This window comes from Pinus tabuliformis, chromosome 8 (assembly GCF_031772625.1).
Source record: "Pinus tabuliformis cultivar Carrire ecotype Pingquan chromosome 8, CPIR1, whole genome shotgun sequence".
NCBI classification, from domain to species: Eukaryota; Viridiplantae; Streptophyta; class Pinopsida; order Pinales; family Pinaceae; genus Pinus; species Pinus tabuliformis.
In genome coordinates, this window is record NC_142294.1 from 404,816,440 (window position 1) to 404,833,848 (window position 17,409).

The window sequence follows — 17,409 nt, forward strand, 5'->3', positions numbered from 1 at the left end:
TTTAAACAAGTTTCAGGTTGAATTGGTAGTTACAGAGTCTTAAACTCAGAAATTTAGCAGGCCGATATGCTTTTAATGTAGACAATTAGGAAAACCAGGGAACGCAGAGGAAAAACAGTAAGTACCTGGTAATGGCAAGGCCGAGGACGTTTGAGAGTTGATGAATTTGTGTTGACAGCAGCTCAGGGGATTGAATTTGCAACCAGACATGCAGACGACGTAGTGCAGCATGCAAGGAAACTCCACAAATGACTAATAGAAACACGAGAAAATAATGATTTTGTGCGAAAATATGTAAAAAATGGGATTTTGGCACCCCTTTGCGAATGACGTCAGCATGACGTAACTGGTCGGGCCCGGGTACGGCATGATGATGTGGTGAGGTATGAGTGGGCTGACTTGGAAGGATGACATGTCGGCCATGCTGGATTAGCGGTTAAATGACAGTTGACGCAGATGCTGATGTGAGTGATGACGCAGGCGCGGGAATAAACAGTGGTAAGCGGTTTTATCGGACCGCTTATTGCACGAGGATGGTAATTGTCAGTGATCGCCCGACGCAATAGAAAATGGACACGCGTCCCTGGTACGGTGTAAAACCACTGACCATTTCGAAGGCTAAAGGTCAGATGGCGGAGGGGTTCCGAAATTCCCGAGAGCCGTCGGATGGGAGGGCCCAAATCCGACGACAGACGGAGAGACAAGCTGCCAGCGCGATAACATCGGGACCCGCCGATTATAAAATTATTATTTTGGTAAGGCGCGATGGAGAAAACCTTTGGTAAACGATAAAAAGTGGGTATGCGGACATATAATACAAATGAGTGCGGAAAGGGGAGGTGACCTTGTAAACTGTATAGCGGATGAGGGTTGTTAAATTGACCAGATGTCAATTTAAATCCCAAATATAATCTGGAAAACTATATACATGATTCCCTGCTTTTACCAACATTGTCTGAACTTGAGAATATATGGCTATAATGCCCAAGGGGGGGGGGGTATGTACATATATTATATATATATTTTTTTTGGGTTTTTGCATAGAATGCTATAATAATAGGGGGAGGGGAAAACTTAGGAAGCTATATAATAAGGTTAGAAGTCAATATGAATCTGAGATGTGAAAGAGGAACAGAGAGCTAAGTTTAAGGAGTAAACTTAGATTTAGAAGCAGATGAGAGTGAGAAATGATTTTGCACAAGAAATGTGGCTTTCTTGTGTGATGGAAACCAACACTTTGGCTTAATATTTCACAAAAGATAAGGTGATGCTAGGACTCGTTGGGGAGATCTCAATGGTCCATTGGAGGGATGTTAGAAAGAGATTTACTGGGGGGAAATAGGGAAATTAGACATGCTTCCATAGTTTACCATCAAAATGCTGCATAGATACCTCTGCTTTAGTTGACATGAGCCTTCTTCATCAAGGCTAAAACTGGAGAGAATCAGGCTTCTACAACCCCTGGCTACCTACCCATCTTAACATTCCTAGCATTTTTTGTTACTTCAGGGAGGGTGCATTTAGACTTGCAAACCCCCACTTACTCTTTTCTTTTTCTTTTTCAAATGATTTGCTATCCAAAACTACCCTTATTACTTCCAAGGGCCCAGATTAAACAGTTGGGCGCCTTTATTCTCTACCTAACTACTAATCTGCCAAGCTTAAACTGTTTGGACAGATTTTCTTTCTCTATTCTACAACATCAATTTAAACATGGCATGATCCAGATTGAACTGTTGGATCACCCATTTAACAAGAGGAACAGTACCAAAATCATTTAGAAATGTGTTTGTGCACAAAAATATGGAGCCTTTGTAGCATCAAAGCTGAACATATTTGGAACTTCCCATGCCAATCATGAAACATGAAACCTATTGGTATAGGAGGCTAACACCTCTTCATGAGCAGATCATTTCCCCTGAAACTTCTGTTTTGCCCAGTTTACAAGACCGGCGCTAATGGCCTTTGTCTCCCCCACGCCAATGTGCAGAGATTAGCACTACTCCTTGCGCTGACCGGAGCGACTGGGTTGTGTCTCAGTCGCACCGGTCCTGTTATGGAAAGTTTTTTAAATTAGAGATGAAGCTTCCAGCTCTAGAAGCTCTGTAACGGAAGTTTGGTAAATGGTTTGGCCGAATGGGATTGAGGATGATAGTTTGGGCTCCTTTTCCCTATAATGATGGAACTACCTCAAGGGATAAGTCCTTCTCCCATGAGAAGAGGATCCATCTCCCATTCATATTTCCTATATAAACCTCCCTTCTTCCCAAGCACAAACTAGTCACAGTTGATAGTTTTGGCTGAGTGTGAGTGTTATAGTTGAAAAGTGTTGATACTATTTTGGAGTAGACAAGCAAGCTATTACTATTTGTAGCTACCTAGTTGTGTGAGGGAGAAGTGTGTTTTTATTTGGAGTGAAGCCTAAAGGGAAGAACTTTAAAACTATTGTTGTTTGAAGCCAATGTTAGCAGAAGTGTGTGGGAACCTGATCTTGTCAGAGGAACACTGTAATGTCAAGATGAATGGTTGTAATCTCTCTTTGATATTAATATATGCAACTATCGTTTGATTTCCTACATGTTTTGTAATATTACATATTCATGTCTTAATTTTCTTGACTTGTTAAGTAGGTTGAATTGCAAATTGTCTATTATTATGGTTGTATATTATTGTTGTTTACTTGTTTCAGGAGCTTGAAGAAGGAAGCGAGATATTGCTGGAGCGAGCAAGCGAGGACACCATCAAGCAGGATATGCAACCAAGAGGTAGGCCCTCTTGATTGATTCTAACCTAAGTAAATCTTCCATAAAATGTATTTGTTGTGGCTAGACCCATTATCGGGCTAGAGGAATTTGTTCGTGTCTGCACTTATAATTTTACTTGACCACAGCATCGCAGGGTCATCCACTAGATGTAAGGTTTAACTCAATATTGCCAGTATGCTTCCCAGTTTAACCTAGTCATTTTCCTAATCGCTTCCTCTTTTTCCTTTGTTGCCTACCTCGATTGTTGTTTGAGTTGTTTGACATTTGGAAGAGAACCTGGCACAAACTCTGCCACCAAGTTGGCGTTGTGTAAATTCTCATTGATGTTTTCAATAACACTATTTGCTACTTTTGTTGTGGCCATTGTTGCCTTTTTTGCTTGTCTAAGCCGAGAATCCCAGTCTGCAAATAGAATTTATTTATGTGAATCCTCCAGTTTAGGAAAATTGGCCTTCCTCCCATCCTCTGAATTCTACCAGGTGATGAAGTCGGAAACCCTTTTCAAGACTTCATCATATTCAAGTCTCATGTCAACGACTTGACTCGTTAACTTGTCACTAGTCTCGCAATAAGGACTCAACTGCGAGACCTTCTAGCATAGAAGTTCTTTTTGGTGCATTAGCTAGGAGTTAAGGCTGAGTGCTTCAATTATAAACTGATCAATTTTCAAACTTTCCTTATACTTATCTGTTATTTCTTGTATTTACGCTTCCTTTTCTGCTAAGCTGGCTTGATGTCTTATTTGCATCTGCTCGAATTCTTGTTGGAGCTTGGCTATTTGCAATTCCGCTTGTTGGTTAGATTTTTCTTGCTCTAACTGTTGTTCCAACAACAGAATTTTATTTTCCTTTTCTTTGAGAAACATTTGTACCTTTGTTGCTTTATCAATAGTTTCTATAGCATAGGCTCCTACAAACTGTGACAGTTTAGTAATGTTCTCATATCAGTCGATGGGTGAATCTTTCCAGAAAATATCCATTGATTCATTATCGGGAGTAGTAGCAATTGTAGCATCCAAATTCCTCTTCTTTATTTGCCTTTTGACGAAAGCTTTGTGGGTTGGGCTATAGAACACATCTAAAGGAGGAATATCCTCAATTCTCAAAATAATTTCAGAGGTAGGAGTGGTAAGAATGTGCTCTACCTCTTGAGTACTTACAATTTTCTCTACTGTAATTTCTTGAGTTGCTTTGTGTTGTTGAGTTTGTAGCTCAGGTGCTTGTCCCTCAGTATGGAGATTTTTATTAAAATGCTCCCATTCTTTCTCTAAATCAATCACCGCGAGTTTTGTTGATTGGGTGGAGGTGGAGTGAATTTTAGCCTATTTTTTAGCTAAGGTTTGCTCAGCTACTTTTTCTGTAGATCTGGTTGTATCCTTTTCTGACTTCTTACCTTTACTTCCCCCATTTCGTCATTGTTACTCTGAGTGCTCTGACTCCCTAGTAGACTTCTCTTGGGACTCTGCTTCATAATCATCTTTAGAAGTTTCTTTGGAGCTCTCTTCTTGGCTTACACTAGGAGTTGGCTCCCTTATTGGCTCAATCTGTAATTGATCCAATGGCACCTTTAACAATCTCCTTTCTTTCTATTCATGAAAGGCTTCAAGATCTTCTTGGTTAAAAAGTAGTGATGCCATGTGCTTCACATCTATGAATGTTTTTTTCTATAGGAAGACGTCATCAAATGCATATTCCTCATGAGTGAATGCCTTCACTTTCACCAGGGTAGTGAAGTCTTTGGCAGTGTCATTTGGGTCATATTGCCTTCTTGGGAATTTAGGTAATTTTAGAGATCTCATGATCTCTTCTTATTTGCATGCATGCCCAAAATCATGCAGTGCAAATGCTCCACACTGCAACAGAAATGTAGGCCAAATGGCCTTTTTCTGCTCCTTCAATCCTTTGCTTAGCCTACCCTCACTCGTTGTTCGGTAGGCTATCTCTCTAGACATCAATTTGTCGGGGACATATTATGGGAGGACATGCGGTGAGGCAATGCTCCCAAATACTCTGATATATGTGAATGTTTCGTCCCCAAACCATCTGGCCACTCGGAGGATATCTACTTTGGCTTCCTTAGAAAACCTAGGGGCATTTTGGTTGTAAACTTGTTTATGGATAGGCAACATGACTCCATGGAAAATTTTGTAAAAATGGGAGTGAAACTGAGACTCCCACATGTCCTTATGATATATATGAATGGGAAGTGGATTGGTCATAGTCCACTTCCATTCCATGATAGGAAATTTTGAACCAAAATAGATTGCATTCATCACATAGGCACTCATTAAAAATGGAGGGTAAACCCTCAAAGAGATACTCCTTTTCCTCTATAATCCATTATCGCCTTTGCTAAATTGTCAAACAAAATTTGGGCCAAATTCATTATGGTTTCATTTACAACTGCATCTATTAATGGCAGCCATTCTGGGGAAAATTCAGTGCTATTGGGCTTGCCGAACATCCTACATAGCATGGTTGCTGCAAAACTATGAGGGGGAGAAATAGATGATGTAGAGTACATACCCGTTTTTTCCTTTTTGATCTTGCCCTCATTTTCGACCAGGTCCGCATGACATTTTTTGGGTCCTCGTTCACTTTGGCAAAATTGTCGAGGAACTATTTGTTGTAGAGTGTTTGTGGCTCTGGTAGGTTGTACATAAGTCGTAGGGTGTCTGGCGAAAAACATCCCATAAAATCTTGGCTGTTATTCTTAAATTCTCTATATGAGATATCGACCTGATGAATTATCCACTTGACCATATCTGTATAAGGGATTATCTTTGGTTGCGCGGCTCTGCGATGAAAAAATGAGCATGTCATCTCAAAAATGGAGGCATCTGAGGAAACATGACCGTCAACTGTGACCTTTATTTCCAGAGGTCTTGGTTCCTCTTCTTCTAATAAATCATACATGGCTTCCCACGTAGAGGTTCCTCCTTCTCTGCTGCACGTAGTATCTGTGAATAAAGGAGTCATTTATGATTTCTCATAAATAACTACCTTGCCCTTCTTTTCCATTGCTCCCAAAGACTCCTTCTATGGATTTTTCCTGAAAATGGAGAAAAACAACAACTATCGGATATACAGAGATAAGAATGAACGTAAGATGGAATAATACAGATAACTTGAAAAGGTGATAAGAAAGGAGTTTTATTTGAACGCAAGTGAAAAGATATTGTATCACGTTGAACGGCTTTTCACACATAAATGCCATTAACCTTTACTAAATTCCCACTTAATGGTTCGTTATCTCTTAGCTTTATTTCTCATTAATGTCTGCATCGTAAGTCGGGAAGAAATATTTTAGGGTGGCGAGCCTTTAAATTGCGAAAATGTTGATTTTGCGATTGTGATGTAATATCACAAATCACATTATTGCATTATGTTTGTACACTTTCCTTATCGTTTCTTTAGTTTCTGCGAGATGCGAAATGCGGGCCGCTTACTATCGTTTCCAAAACATAGCTTATTTGTCAGGTTTTTTTGTGTAAAGCCCTTTTTATTAAGCAGCGGACCTAAATACTCGTTTGTAACGTATCTTGGGATCGGGTTCGGGTCTCAATTACATTTCGCAATCTTGTCGAATGGTAAGTTTGTGGTGTTCTTTTTAATGTCCGAAATGCGATGTGATAAGGGAAATGTTGTCATCACAATTTCGCATCTCACACGTTTTAAGGTAACTCATTAAGGTGCGCCTTCTATAAATAGCGATATGTGATGCGGGCCTTAGTTTTAATAAGAAATGCCTTAGGACTTAGTTTATATAAGAAACGTAATAGTTTCGAAGTGTTTAGCGTGGAGTCCTCTTTTGATCGCTTTTCACTAGTTTTGGTGGATTAGCAAGGCTTTCAATCATGCTTGATCATGCGATATGCGGGAAAGGCAGACATTTACTAGCTTTTTGAAAAGGTGTTTGATTGATATCTTGTTTTATTCCAAAATTTAATAAGGAAGATGCCTAAATGCTAAACTTATTTTTGGAAGGATTTTTTTAAAGGGTCCCCATTTATTAATGTAATATTGACTACTACTATTAACAAATGGGGGGTTGTTGAATAGCACAACACCACACAATCAACAACTACCTCTAGCTCTTTGTGTGGCTTCAAGAAAACCCTCATGAGAATTAGACCATAACCACTAATGAAAAACTTTTCACTCCTCACTAGATCCAACCCCTTTGAACGTAAGTTATATTATATTAATCTAACATATATTTTATAATTTATGGAAAAATAAATTAATTACAAGTATAAAAGGGTACAATTTTACTACCATTAAATAATTATATATTAATTATGTAATTTAAAATTTGATTTTATTTCATTGATCTAAGCATTCAATCATTTTTAAATAAATTTATCCTTTTAAAATTTTTAAATAAAATCATACAAATCTCATTAAAAATACATTTTTTTGTAAGTAAGAAAATTTTAATTAGATTTTCAAAAATTTACATAGAGTACAAGCATGGATAAGCATGGGTAGACTGTATCTGAGTCGAGTATCTTTTGGAAAGAAAAAAAATGTCTAAACTAGAGAAAGCTTGGGAGAGACCATCTGCCCTTAAGTGGGAAACCATATGGTCTCCCTGAGTTTCCTGAGACCAATTTTTGACATAATCAGACCACAAAAAAAGCAAGAGTAGCAAAGACTAGGAAAGTCTGGACATCAAAAGGCCACATGCAAAAATAAAAAATAGCATAAGCTTGGAAATCCTTTCCTATAGATTGATAGTGAGTGGGGTCATACTAAAAGGTACTTGAAAGGACCACCCTCGCCTTTTGGGAGCCATGGAGGTTGATCCCATTGAACAAGTGCCCCTTTAGTGTTGATGTTGGCCTCCTGTTGCGAGGTTTCTCCTTTTAGACTGACTATTGCGGCTATCTTGCTAGCATCAACTTGCTCTATATCCACATGGCGAGATGTGCCTTGAATGTGTGCTTGTTTTTCCTTATAATGTAGAGTCCCCAGTTTCTCAAGACTGGGTGGCTTAGTGCCCTGAAATATTGAGTCTAAAGTGTTGGAATTGTCCAGTAAGTTGGAGGAAGTCGGAGGCAAGGATGGGGGAAGGAATTGAATTCCTAGAGCTCTTGATAGGACATGCAGAGTCAACCATTCCTGAACTAGATGAAAATCTAATTCCATAATTCTCCTCTCCACGACTCGCAGAAGCTCTTCTTAGTACCTTAATTGTCAACCAAGCATATTTATGGCTACCTAGTGTCCATTACAAGTATTTATGAGCTCTTGTGCTTCCATGGATGCCACCAGGTGTTTAATGTGTAGCGGAATATCTTGATCAAATTTCTTAGCCCCTTGGTCATGCCATGGAGGAGGAGGTTAACAGACTCCTCCTCTCCCTCCTCACTTCGCATGTCCTCTTTCACGAACCATGGGTAACAAGTGAGAAATACGACTATAATTGCCTCCAAGTGCCTTAACCTGAATTTCCCTACAAATCCAAGAGAGATATGCCACCTGCAAAGTGGTGTAAATGTAGGAATGAATGTTTTTATGAGCTATTAGGCCTAGTTCAATGTCCCAAGAATGGTTTCAATACAAGGTCCTTTCCCATCTACCACTCTGTCCTACACATTGAATGAGGTCTGTAGGGATGGTAGAGAGGAATCACCACCGATCCCCAACCATTAATGTGTTAATACTCATTAATATGGGAGGCATCGTTGTCATCAAACGTCAAAGGGGCACCCAGATCTGGGGTCATAAAATACAATTTTAATAATAACTTCAGTTTTAATTTATATGGGAGGAGTGATTTAATGTAGCGATCAATGGCAATGAAATCTTAATGGCCTTGGCCTTGTTTGTTTTTCTAAGGCTCATACATGTTAGTATGATAAGAGGAAATAAATAGAAACACAATCTCATATAATATAAATTATAAATATTTTACAACAATTCAAAATAGTCAACATATTGTTACTAATACGTTGACCAAATTTACCTATGCATGTTTTAGATGTCTCAAGCTTGCATAGCCCACTCAACTTCTCCTCTTGACTCTCACTTTCTTTTGCAAATCACACACCCAACATGTGCTTTTTCTCTACATGCATTATACACTCCTAGGCTTATTTCCTTAGCTTCTAGACATTCTACTTAAAAATATTTCTCATTCATTCCTTTCCTTCTCATATAAACCATAACCTCTAAAATCATAAAGGTCGTTCATGTTAAATATTGATGATATGTCCAACTAAGTTTGGAAACTTCATTTCATATGCAGTATCCCAAACTTCCACTTTAGCTTACAAGGTTTAATATTTCTTAAATTCAACTTGCTATAAGTTCCCTTGGGATAATGCTTCGTGTTAAAATGCACCTAAATAAATCACCTCCCTTAAAATGCCACAAAATCCCTTCTTATACATGTGTTATTTTTATGCCTCACATTACTCTCTCTCCATTTATTTTGAACCTACACATGTATCTCCCTTCTCTATTCAACAAATGCCACTACATCATTACTCCTATACTTCTCAACAAACAAATCAGCTAGATATGTAACACCATTTAGATTATATAAATACACAATTTGAAAAGAAAATATTATCATCAATTTATTCATCATGATATTATAATAAAACCCTAGATGTGTTAAGAATAATCTCACTATCTTATCCTATTTCATATTAAACATCTTAGAAGATTCACCAAACTACTTATGACTTAGATTTTCCACCTCTTTATTGATAGTGCATTGAAATATATTATATGCATGTTCCCAAGCATATCCAATGTCCCCTAAAAATCATTAAGGAACCTTGATCCCATCTTTGAATTAATTATCTTTCGTAATCGATGTATCCTTACATTCTCCTTGTAAACCATCTTTGTGTAGTATGTTGATTCATTGGTCTTTTTACAAGACAAGGAATTTTCCATCATGGAAAATCAATTAACCACCACAAATGCACATAAATGTCCACCTTGCATCGTAGGGAATCCTAGGACAAAATACAATAATATGTCTTCACATGTTACACTTGCTATTAGCAATGCGATATACAAACCTGAATCACTCCCTTAGCCACTTGAAAAACTTAGTATATCTCAACAAATATGCCAACTTCCTTCCTCAACCTACGCCAAAAATAAATTTATTCAAGCAAACTTTGGGTTTTATATATCGTGAAGTGATCTATCAAAACTCCATCATGCAACTTTTTTATCAACCTCTTCTTTTTTGTAATTTCATCTGTAGCTTTCTATTAACATCAAAATATTTACATTTAGTCAAAAATTTACAAACCCAAATTTTACTTCATGCTTGCTAAGTCCTCACTATGATTGGACTTGACTGAAAATACGGAGAGTTGTGAGGATAGATAAACAAAGAGTTTGCTTTTGAGAACTAGCCAATCTACTCTCAAAACCAGAGTTGAAATGTGCCAGACCAAATATCCAAAAATTGAGACCATCCAAAGTCAAACAACTGAAACATGAGCAATAAACTATGAATGAAACAAACATATGTAGTAAAAGGAAACCAAAACTATCCAAAACCTAGAGATGTTCCTTCCGAATCGTACATGTTGAAACATGTTTGGATTTCCTAATCAAAAATTATAACCGGAGATGAGGTTGTGGAGTTGGCTTTAGGACATTCTTGAGTTGGTACGTTGACCACCCTAGGTCCTTCCTGATTCTCGTTGGATTGGGTGTTTCAATTATAAAATATATAGCGTTCGATGTTGGACAAATGAATAACTATATCATCCATGTTATACCTGATGTCCCATAGGATGCGTTGGATGTCTTCTTAACCTACAAATAATTTATAATTGTCTACCTTCTTATCTCTTATGACCATACTAAGTAAAGTTTCCATTTGATGGTGATGAGTAATGGAATGTAGGAAATGTATCCTCAGCCTATGAAACTTCCCCGAATTTGAAATCCATTTGAGGCTACTTCCTCCAATGTCCATGTCTGAGAAGTAGGCTTTGTCACCAAATTCTTTAGCTTCTAACTGAAGGACTTATTTTCATACCTCAAAAGGTCTTGCATCAGAAAATTTAGTAATGGATTCCCAACCAAATAACCTCTTGTGCCACAAGGAATGAGACCCCAAGGTTCCACCCCTATGGCATGAAGGATGTAATCTTGGCACCATAATGATAAATATGTTGCAAAACAATGTGCTACATGTTGTGGCTAAACAACTCGCTAAAAAACTCCTACATGCAAGATTATACCACCTAAAACACAATTGGGAAAAGAGGTGTGAGTGCAATTGAAGGAATGTAGAATGAAAGTTTAGGAAGTTATGAAATAACCCTTTAGAACCATATGGAGAAGGTCCCTGAGTACCAAACTCCACAAACCAGAACTGGATAGGGAAAGGAGATTCCTACTGGGTCCAAATTTTTCAGAGCCGCCAAAGGGAGGACTGCCACAAGTTCAAAAGAGGGGTCAGACCTAGAATTATGGAGAAAGAGTACAAAACACATTGACCTAGTACAAAGATAGAAACTGTAATATGAGACCATAGAATGCCTACAAAATGGGTGCCAAATAGTAGTAAAAATAACTTCCTCAACTTGCATCGAGATTTTCCACCTTTAGCTATAAATTGAACGCTTGTCCATAGCACATGTAATGAAGTAAGTAACCCTACCAGTGATGACTCAAATCCTATAATGAAGGGGCTTTTCTACCAAGACAAGACACAGATAAAACTACATAAGGACTGTGTGTATGATGCAGACTTAATATTTTCACAATTAACCAACAATCTCCCAACAAGAAAAGAGTAAACGAAAGACTCAATTTGGACAGTAGAAGAACAAGCACTGTGAACAATACTTGACCCTGGTAGTCTCAAGCCAAAAGAGTTATACCTCTGAGCTCAAGTCACTAGAAACTAGTGTTGCTCTGCAACTGAAGGGATGTGCCTGAGAGCGTCTTTGGTGTGAACATTTCAAGTATGAAATCGTATTGCAGCAACTAGAATTAATTCTTTTAATTGTTAATTAATTAACAATTTATTTGCTACGGAGAATATTGAATAAATCACACTACAATCTTCACAAATAAAACTGCAAAAAATAATAGCATTGGAAACTGAGAAATATTCTAGCACACAAACATAAAATTAACATAGTTTATTTTGGACAAATGTCCCCGGAAAATCCCAATTTTGAAAAACCGGTGCAACAGCTGAGGATTTTATATTATTATGCAATAGTGAAATTATCTAAGTATAATCTAGATACTGAAAACTACCTATCCAACAGAGAAAATACTGGCGAAAATTTCTAGAGGGAAATTACCCTCACTCTAAGCAATCCCGACATTGTCTGAGCTCTAAAAGGCTAGTCATCCAACTGGGCCTGCACAAGCTCTACATCACACTGAAGCTGCTTGACACATGTGATGCCTGAATCAACTATCAATCTAGTCGTCCTGCCTAATTTTTACTAGGAAAATGCTTCTCCGACACTCTGGTACCCCTTCCTGACATCTGGAACTAAATACATATTCTCCTCAGTAAAAATCAAACCGCCCTTTGACGGTTTGTACTACCTTTGTGCAACCTCCTAGAGATAATCTCGAACTCTCTGCAAAGTACTAACCAGATCTAGAAAATATTCCTCCGTCTTCACTATCCCTTTCCATGTTTGTCTTTGCTTCCTCTCTAAAGCTTGAACTCTTCTGGCAACAACTACTCTTTGGAAAAATCAAACTCTCCAAGGAAATTGATCTCTATGTGTGTGTTCTCCATCTACCCATCGACTTCTTCTTATAATATTTTGTTGGACATACAACAACCAATATTAAATATTAATCAAGGGCCAAGATCATATCAGAGTCTATCCTTGTGAGATTCTAGATGATTCACACCTTATCTCAATTAATTCTGATTAATTAACCAGATTTCCTAAGTTTAGACTTAGGAAATACTAAAAAATAGGCTAATAATATAATTGAGACACTTCTAGGTGGAATTACCATAAAAGATTTTTGGGTTATGGAGAACTCTTGTGTTTTAACCTCTCCACAAAGTTTCAAGACTAGAACAACTCTAACGCTACAAAAACTAACACTCCCTATTAGAGAGGAAGGTGTTCTAGTGTTGCACCACTATTACAATACCTTGTCTTTGTATCACCCTCTGTCACATTGTTGATGTATGGACACTGTGACTGACTACCACTGCCCACCAACCGCTGCACAACTCTAATGATGTATCTATGCTTCTACTGACACTACTATATTATTGCCAACTTTGCATCTTCACTGCAACTCCCTCTCATTGTTCATGTTGCAACTGCAACTATTGCAACTAAGAAGCATCCTAAATACTGAATCAACTGTGTCTTTATGCTACATCTATCTCTTGAGACCTGACTACTACTAGCCCCAGTACTGTCCACTGGGAATTTGTGTTGCTGTCAACTCTGCATTGATCCATCTACTCTACCGCCAGCACTTCTTTTGCGCTCCTCAGCACCTGACTGCAACTATTCTGCAACTGTCACTCTAGAATTTGATTACATCACTGACACTAATCCATCCTGTTATTGAATATTGTGGGCCCCCACAGCCAGAGGACACATCAATGGACCCTACCCATTTCTCTGTAAGTCTGGGACTACAGCACCAAATCACCCCACCTCTCTCCTAGAGGTATAACAAAAAACATGGTGAAGTCTTCCTCCAACCTGGAGGACAACTTGTCGATCTCAGAAAACACTAATGCCTGGTCCTGCTAGTCCTTCTTCCTTAGAGGACACTCTGTACTGTAGTGGCCAAACTTGCCACACCTGAAGCACTTAACCTTTGAAAGATCATTCCTCTTATTCTTTTTCCCCTGCCCTTGATTGAGACTCTTTGATGTTAGGGAAACATTCTCCTCTTCACCCTTTGGTCCCTTACTATTGTTAGCGTTGATGGTACTCTTTACTTGATCCCGCCTCAACTCCTCCTGCTATAGATCAAACCACATCCTGTCCCATTTAGGCAATGTGTCTCTTCCTAAGATACTTTGGACAAACACCTACCATTCCTTGGAGACATTGTTTAGTTCCAACCATACAAGCTCTGTGGGTTGGGGTGCCTCCTCAACGACTGCAAGCTGATCTCGGACTTCCTGAATCCTAATGAGGAAGTCATATATTCTTTCTCCCTTCTACATCTTGATGCTCCTCAGCTTCTCCTATAGGAACATCTTCTTCTTCTTGGAAGTACTCTGGTATATCTCAGAGAGAGCATCCCACATTTCGTTGGTCATACCTTTTTGTTCCACATGTGAGACTAAATGATCTCTAACTCCATCCAAGATCATTCACTTCACTTTCTCCATCTCCTTCTTATACTCCTTGAGCTTATCGACATCCTGGGGTATTGCTACCACATTCTCTACATAGGTCTTCAGACCATGTTCATCTAGTATGGAGGACTTCCTAGGCTTCTAGATGACATAGTTGGAGGCTCCCTACAACCTATCCTCATCTCTGAGCCCAATTATGGCCACCTCTGGATCTAGTCAAAAATCTCCCTCTTTCCGTCTGCTTCGTTGCTGGATCTACTGCTCACACTTCCTCTGGAGTGAGAATATATGCTCACAACTACATGCCAATCTACAACTAGAAAATTAGATCTTTGAAACTCGAGATCCTCTGAGAGAAATTTTCCCTTTGTGTGTGTTATTTCTCTTCCACCCGATGCTAATCTGTTACTACAAACTGCTTCAAAAACTTCTGCACCTAAAAAGGGAATCTGCTAAGTGAATATACATGAGTTGTTGCTCCCTCTGCCTATTGGAATCACTCAACTGGAAAACCGAGTTTTTCTGCCCACCTGCACAGAAAAATCGAACTTTCTCAAGAAACTTGAACTATCTAGCCGAGACTTTGTGTAGCCTCCAAAAGCTCGTCTTACTACTTCCTCTGAAAAATGAATTTCGGTCTCCACTTCTGAGCTTCCCTGTTGGATCAATCATGATATGATACCATGTGAAAATTTCAAGTATGAAATCATATTGCAGCAACTAGAACTAATTCTTCTAATTGTTAATTAATTAACAATTTATTTGCTATGGAAAATATTGAATAAATCACACTACAAACTTCACAAATAAAACTGTGGAAAATAATAGCACTGGAAACTAAGAAATATTCTAGAATGTTGGAAATAATACTGAGAGGGGGGGTGAATCAGTATTATCTAGCAATTTAATAAATCTTCCTTATTTGATCTTTGAATTATTTTTGCATGTCAGTACCATAAAATAATGAGCATGAACAAGGAAAAACAGATAGTCACACCAAAGAACACAAGATGTAAGGTGGAAACCCAATGTGGGTGAAAACCACCTGCTGCAATATGTCTCTATCTTCTTTCAAATTAGAAACTTCTTTTACAATGATTTTGTACTGGTGCAGTCCTTTACCAGTACGCAGGCTGCAACCTGCAGAGAGCTACAACTCTCTCTCTCTCTCGTTTTCCAGTCTACTCCTGGAAGGGAGCTACAACCCCCTACTTCTTTTCATAAAGCATCAGATGATCAACAAGTACATAACAGTTACAGTCCACTACAGATATCAGATCAGCAATAACAGAAGTAACCCAGAACACCTTATCAACAGAGAAATTCAATCAACAGAATATCTTAAGACAGAGACGCAGTTTTTCCTTCTGTGGCCTGCGACCAGACGCAGTTAACCTTCTGCTCCCCTGCGTCCACGCGCAGATATCCTTCTGCTGTGCTGCGTGCCCACGCACTGTTCCTTTAACTGCTCTGCGTTCTGTTGCTTCAGGGACGCATCCAGAAACACTATCGCGCCGCGTCCTTCTGCTACAGGGACGCACCCAAAAACACTATCGCGCCGCGTCCTTCTGCTTCAGAGACGCACCTGAACCTTGATCGCTCTGCGTCCCCACGCAGGTCTCCAGTCACTGAGCTGCGTCCCAGACGCACCTGAACTTCGTCTGCCCTGCGTCCCCACGCAGATCTCGAGATTCTGCACTGCGTCCCGGCGCGCTTTCCTTTCACTGTACCTGCGTCCCTTCGGGTATGAATGATTTCAAGACTTTAAGTGTAACCCAAACAGTCAGATCTACAGATCTGATCTTGCGCCAAAGGGATCTCAGTCCTTCAGAAGATTCGCCTTTTAGATCTAGACCAGATCTCACCCAATAAGATATTCAACCAAAGACATACCTAAACCAAATGATCTCCTTTGCTTTATATAGGCAAGGCTCCTCCTCAAATCATGGAACAATACCACGAGCCGACACCACAATAACACAATACCGTCAGCTAGATACCAAGAGTAAAACACAAGAAACCCCCACGTGTGCTTTTCTCTGCCTTAAAATGTGTGCACTGGGTGGACGCACCTCCTGAACGGCTGGCCTGCGTCTCTGGACGCGACTTCTGCATGGTGTACCTGCGGGTACGCACTTTCTGTAAGGTATACCTGCGTCCTCCTTATTTCCTTCAATATTTGATAGCTGATCATCAACTTCTGCTGCTGACTTGAAGAACAGTGACCTGTCACCTGAATGGGTTGCCATCAAGGACAACACTTTAGTCATAATGCCAACAATCTCCCCCTTTGGACTTGATGGCAACCTCACAAACTGCAGCTTCATTCTCCCCCTTTGACATCAAGGGCAAAAGGGGTATGCTCCCCCTAAGAACATGCTCCCCCTGAATATGAACCAGATCTGCAACAAAGAACCATAATCCACCATGAAAGAGATAGAGACATATTGCAGCTATTTCCAAGACCTCCTTCTGACCATCCTCCATAATGCCAACAATGCATTATATGCTCCCCCTGAACCTGTACCATCAATCAGAAAAGATTCAACAACAAGATGATGCATCAACAACCCCCAGCTTTTGCCTGAGGTACTCAAAGGTGTCCCTGGGCAATGGTTTGGTGAGAATATCAGCAACTTGTTCCTTAGAAGGAACATACTCCAACTTGACCTTCTGTTCAAGCACTTGTTCCCGGAGAAAATGATACTTGATTGGTATGTGCTTGGTTTTTGAATGCATAACCGGATTCTTTGAGATGCTGATTGCACTTGTGTTATCACATAAGATGGGGATAGGTGGTGTACAAGTGATTTGAAAATCCTGCAAAGTCTGCATCATCCAAAGAAGTTGGGTGCAACAAGATGCAGCAGCAACATATTCTGCTTCAGCTGTAGACAAGGCAATCGAACTTTGTTTCTTGCTGAACCAAGATACCAGTCTGGAACCCATAAAGAACGCACCACCACTTGTGCTTTTCCTGTCATCCACGCTTCCGGCCCAATCTGCATCTGTATAAGCATGAAGAGTAAGATCTGTATCTCTAGGATACCATAAGCCATAATTTTGAGTCCCTTGAAGATATTTGAAAATTCTCTTCACTGCCTGAAGATGAGTCTCCTTCGGATTTGCCTGAAATCTTCCAACTATTCCAACTGCATGCATGATGTCCGGTCGGGTACCTGTCAAATATAGTAAACTTCCAATCATAGATCTGTAGGTTGGTTGATGTACTGCTGCAGATCCATCATTTGCACTAAGACTACATCCTGTGATCATGGGTGTACATACTGGTTTTGCATCTTCCATGCCGTATTTCTTCAAAATCTGTTTGAGATACTTGGTT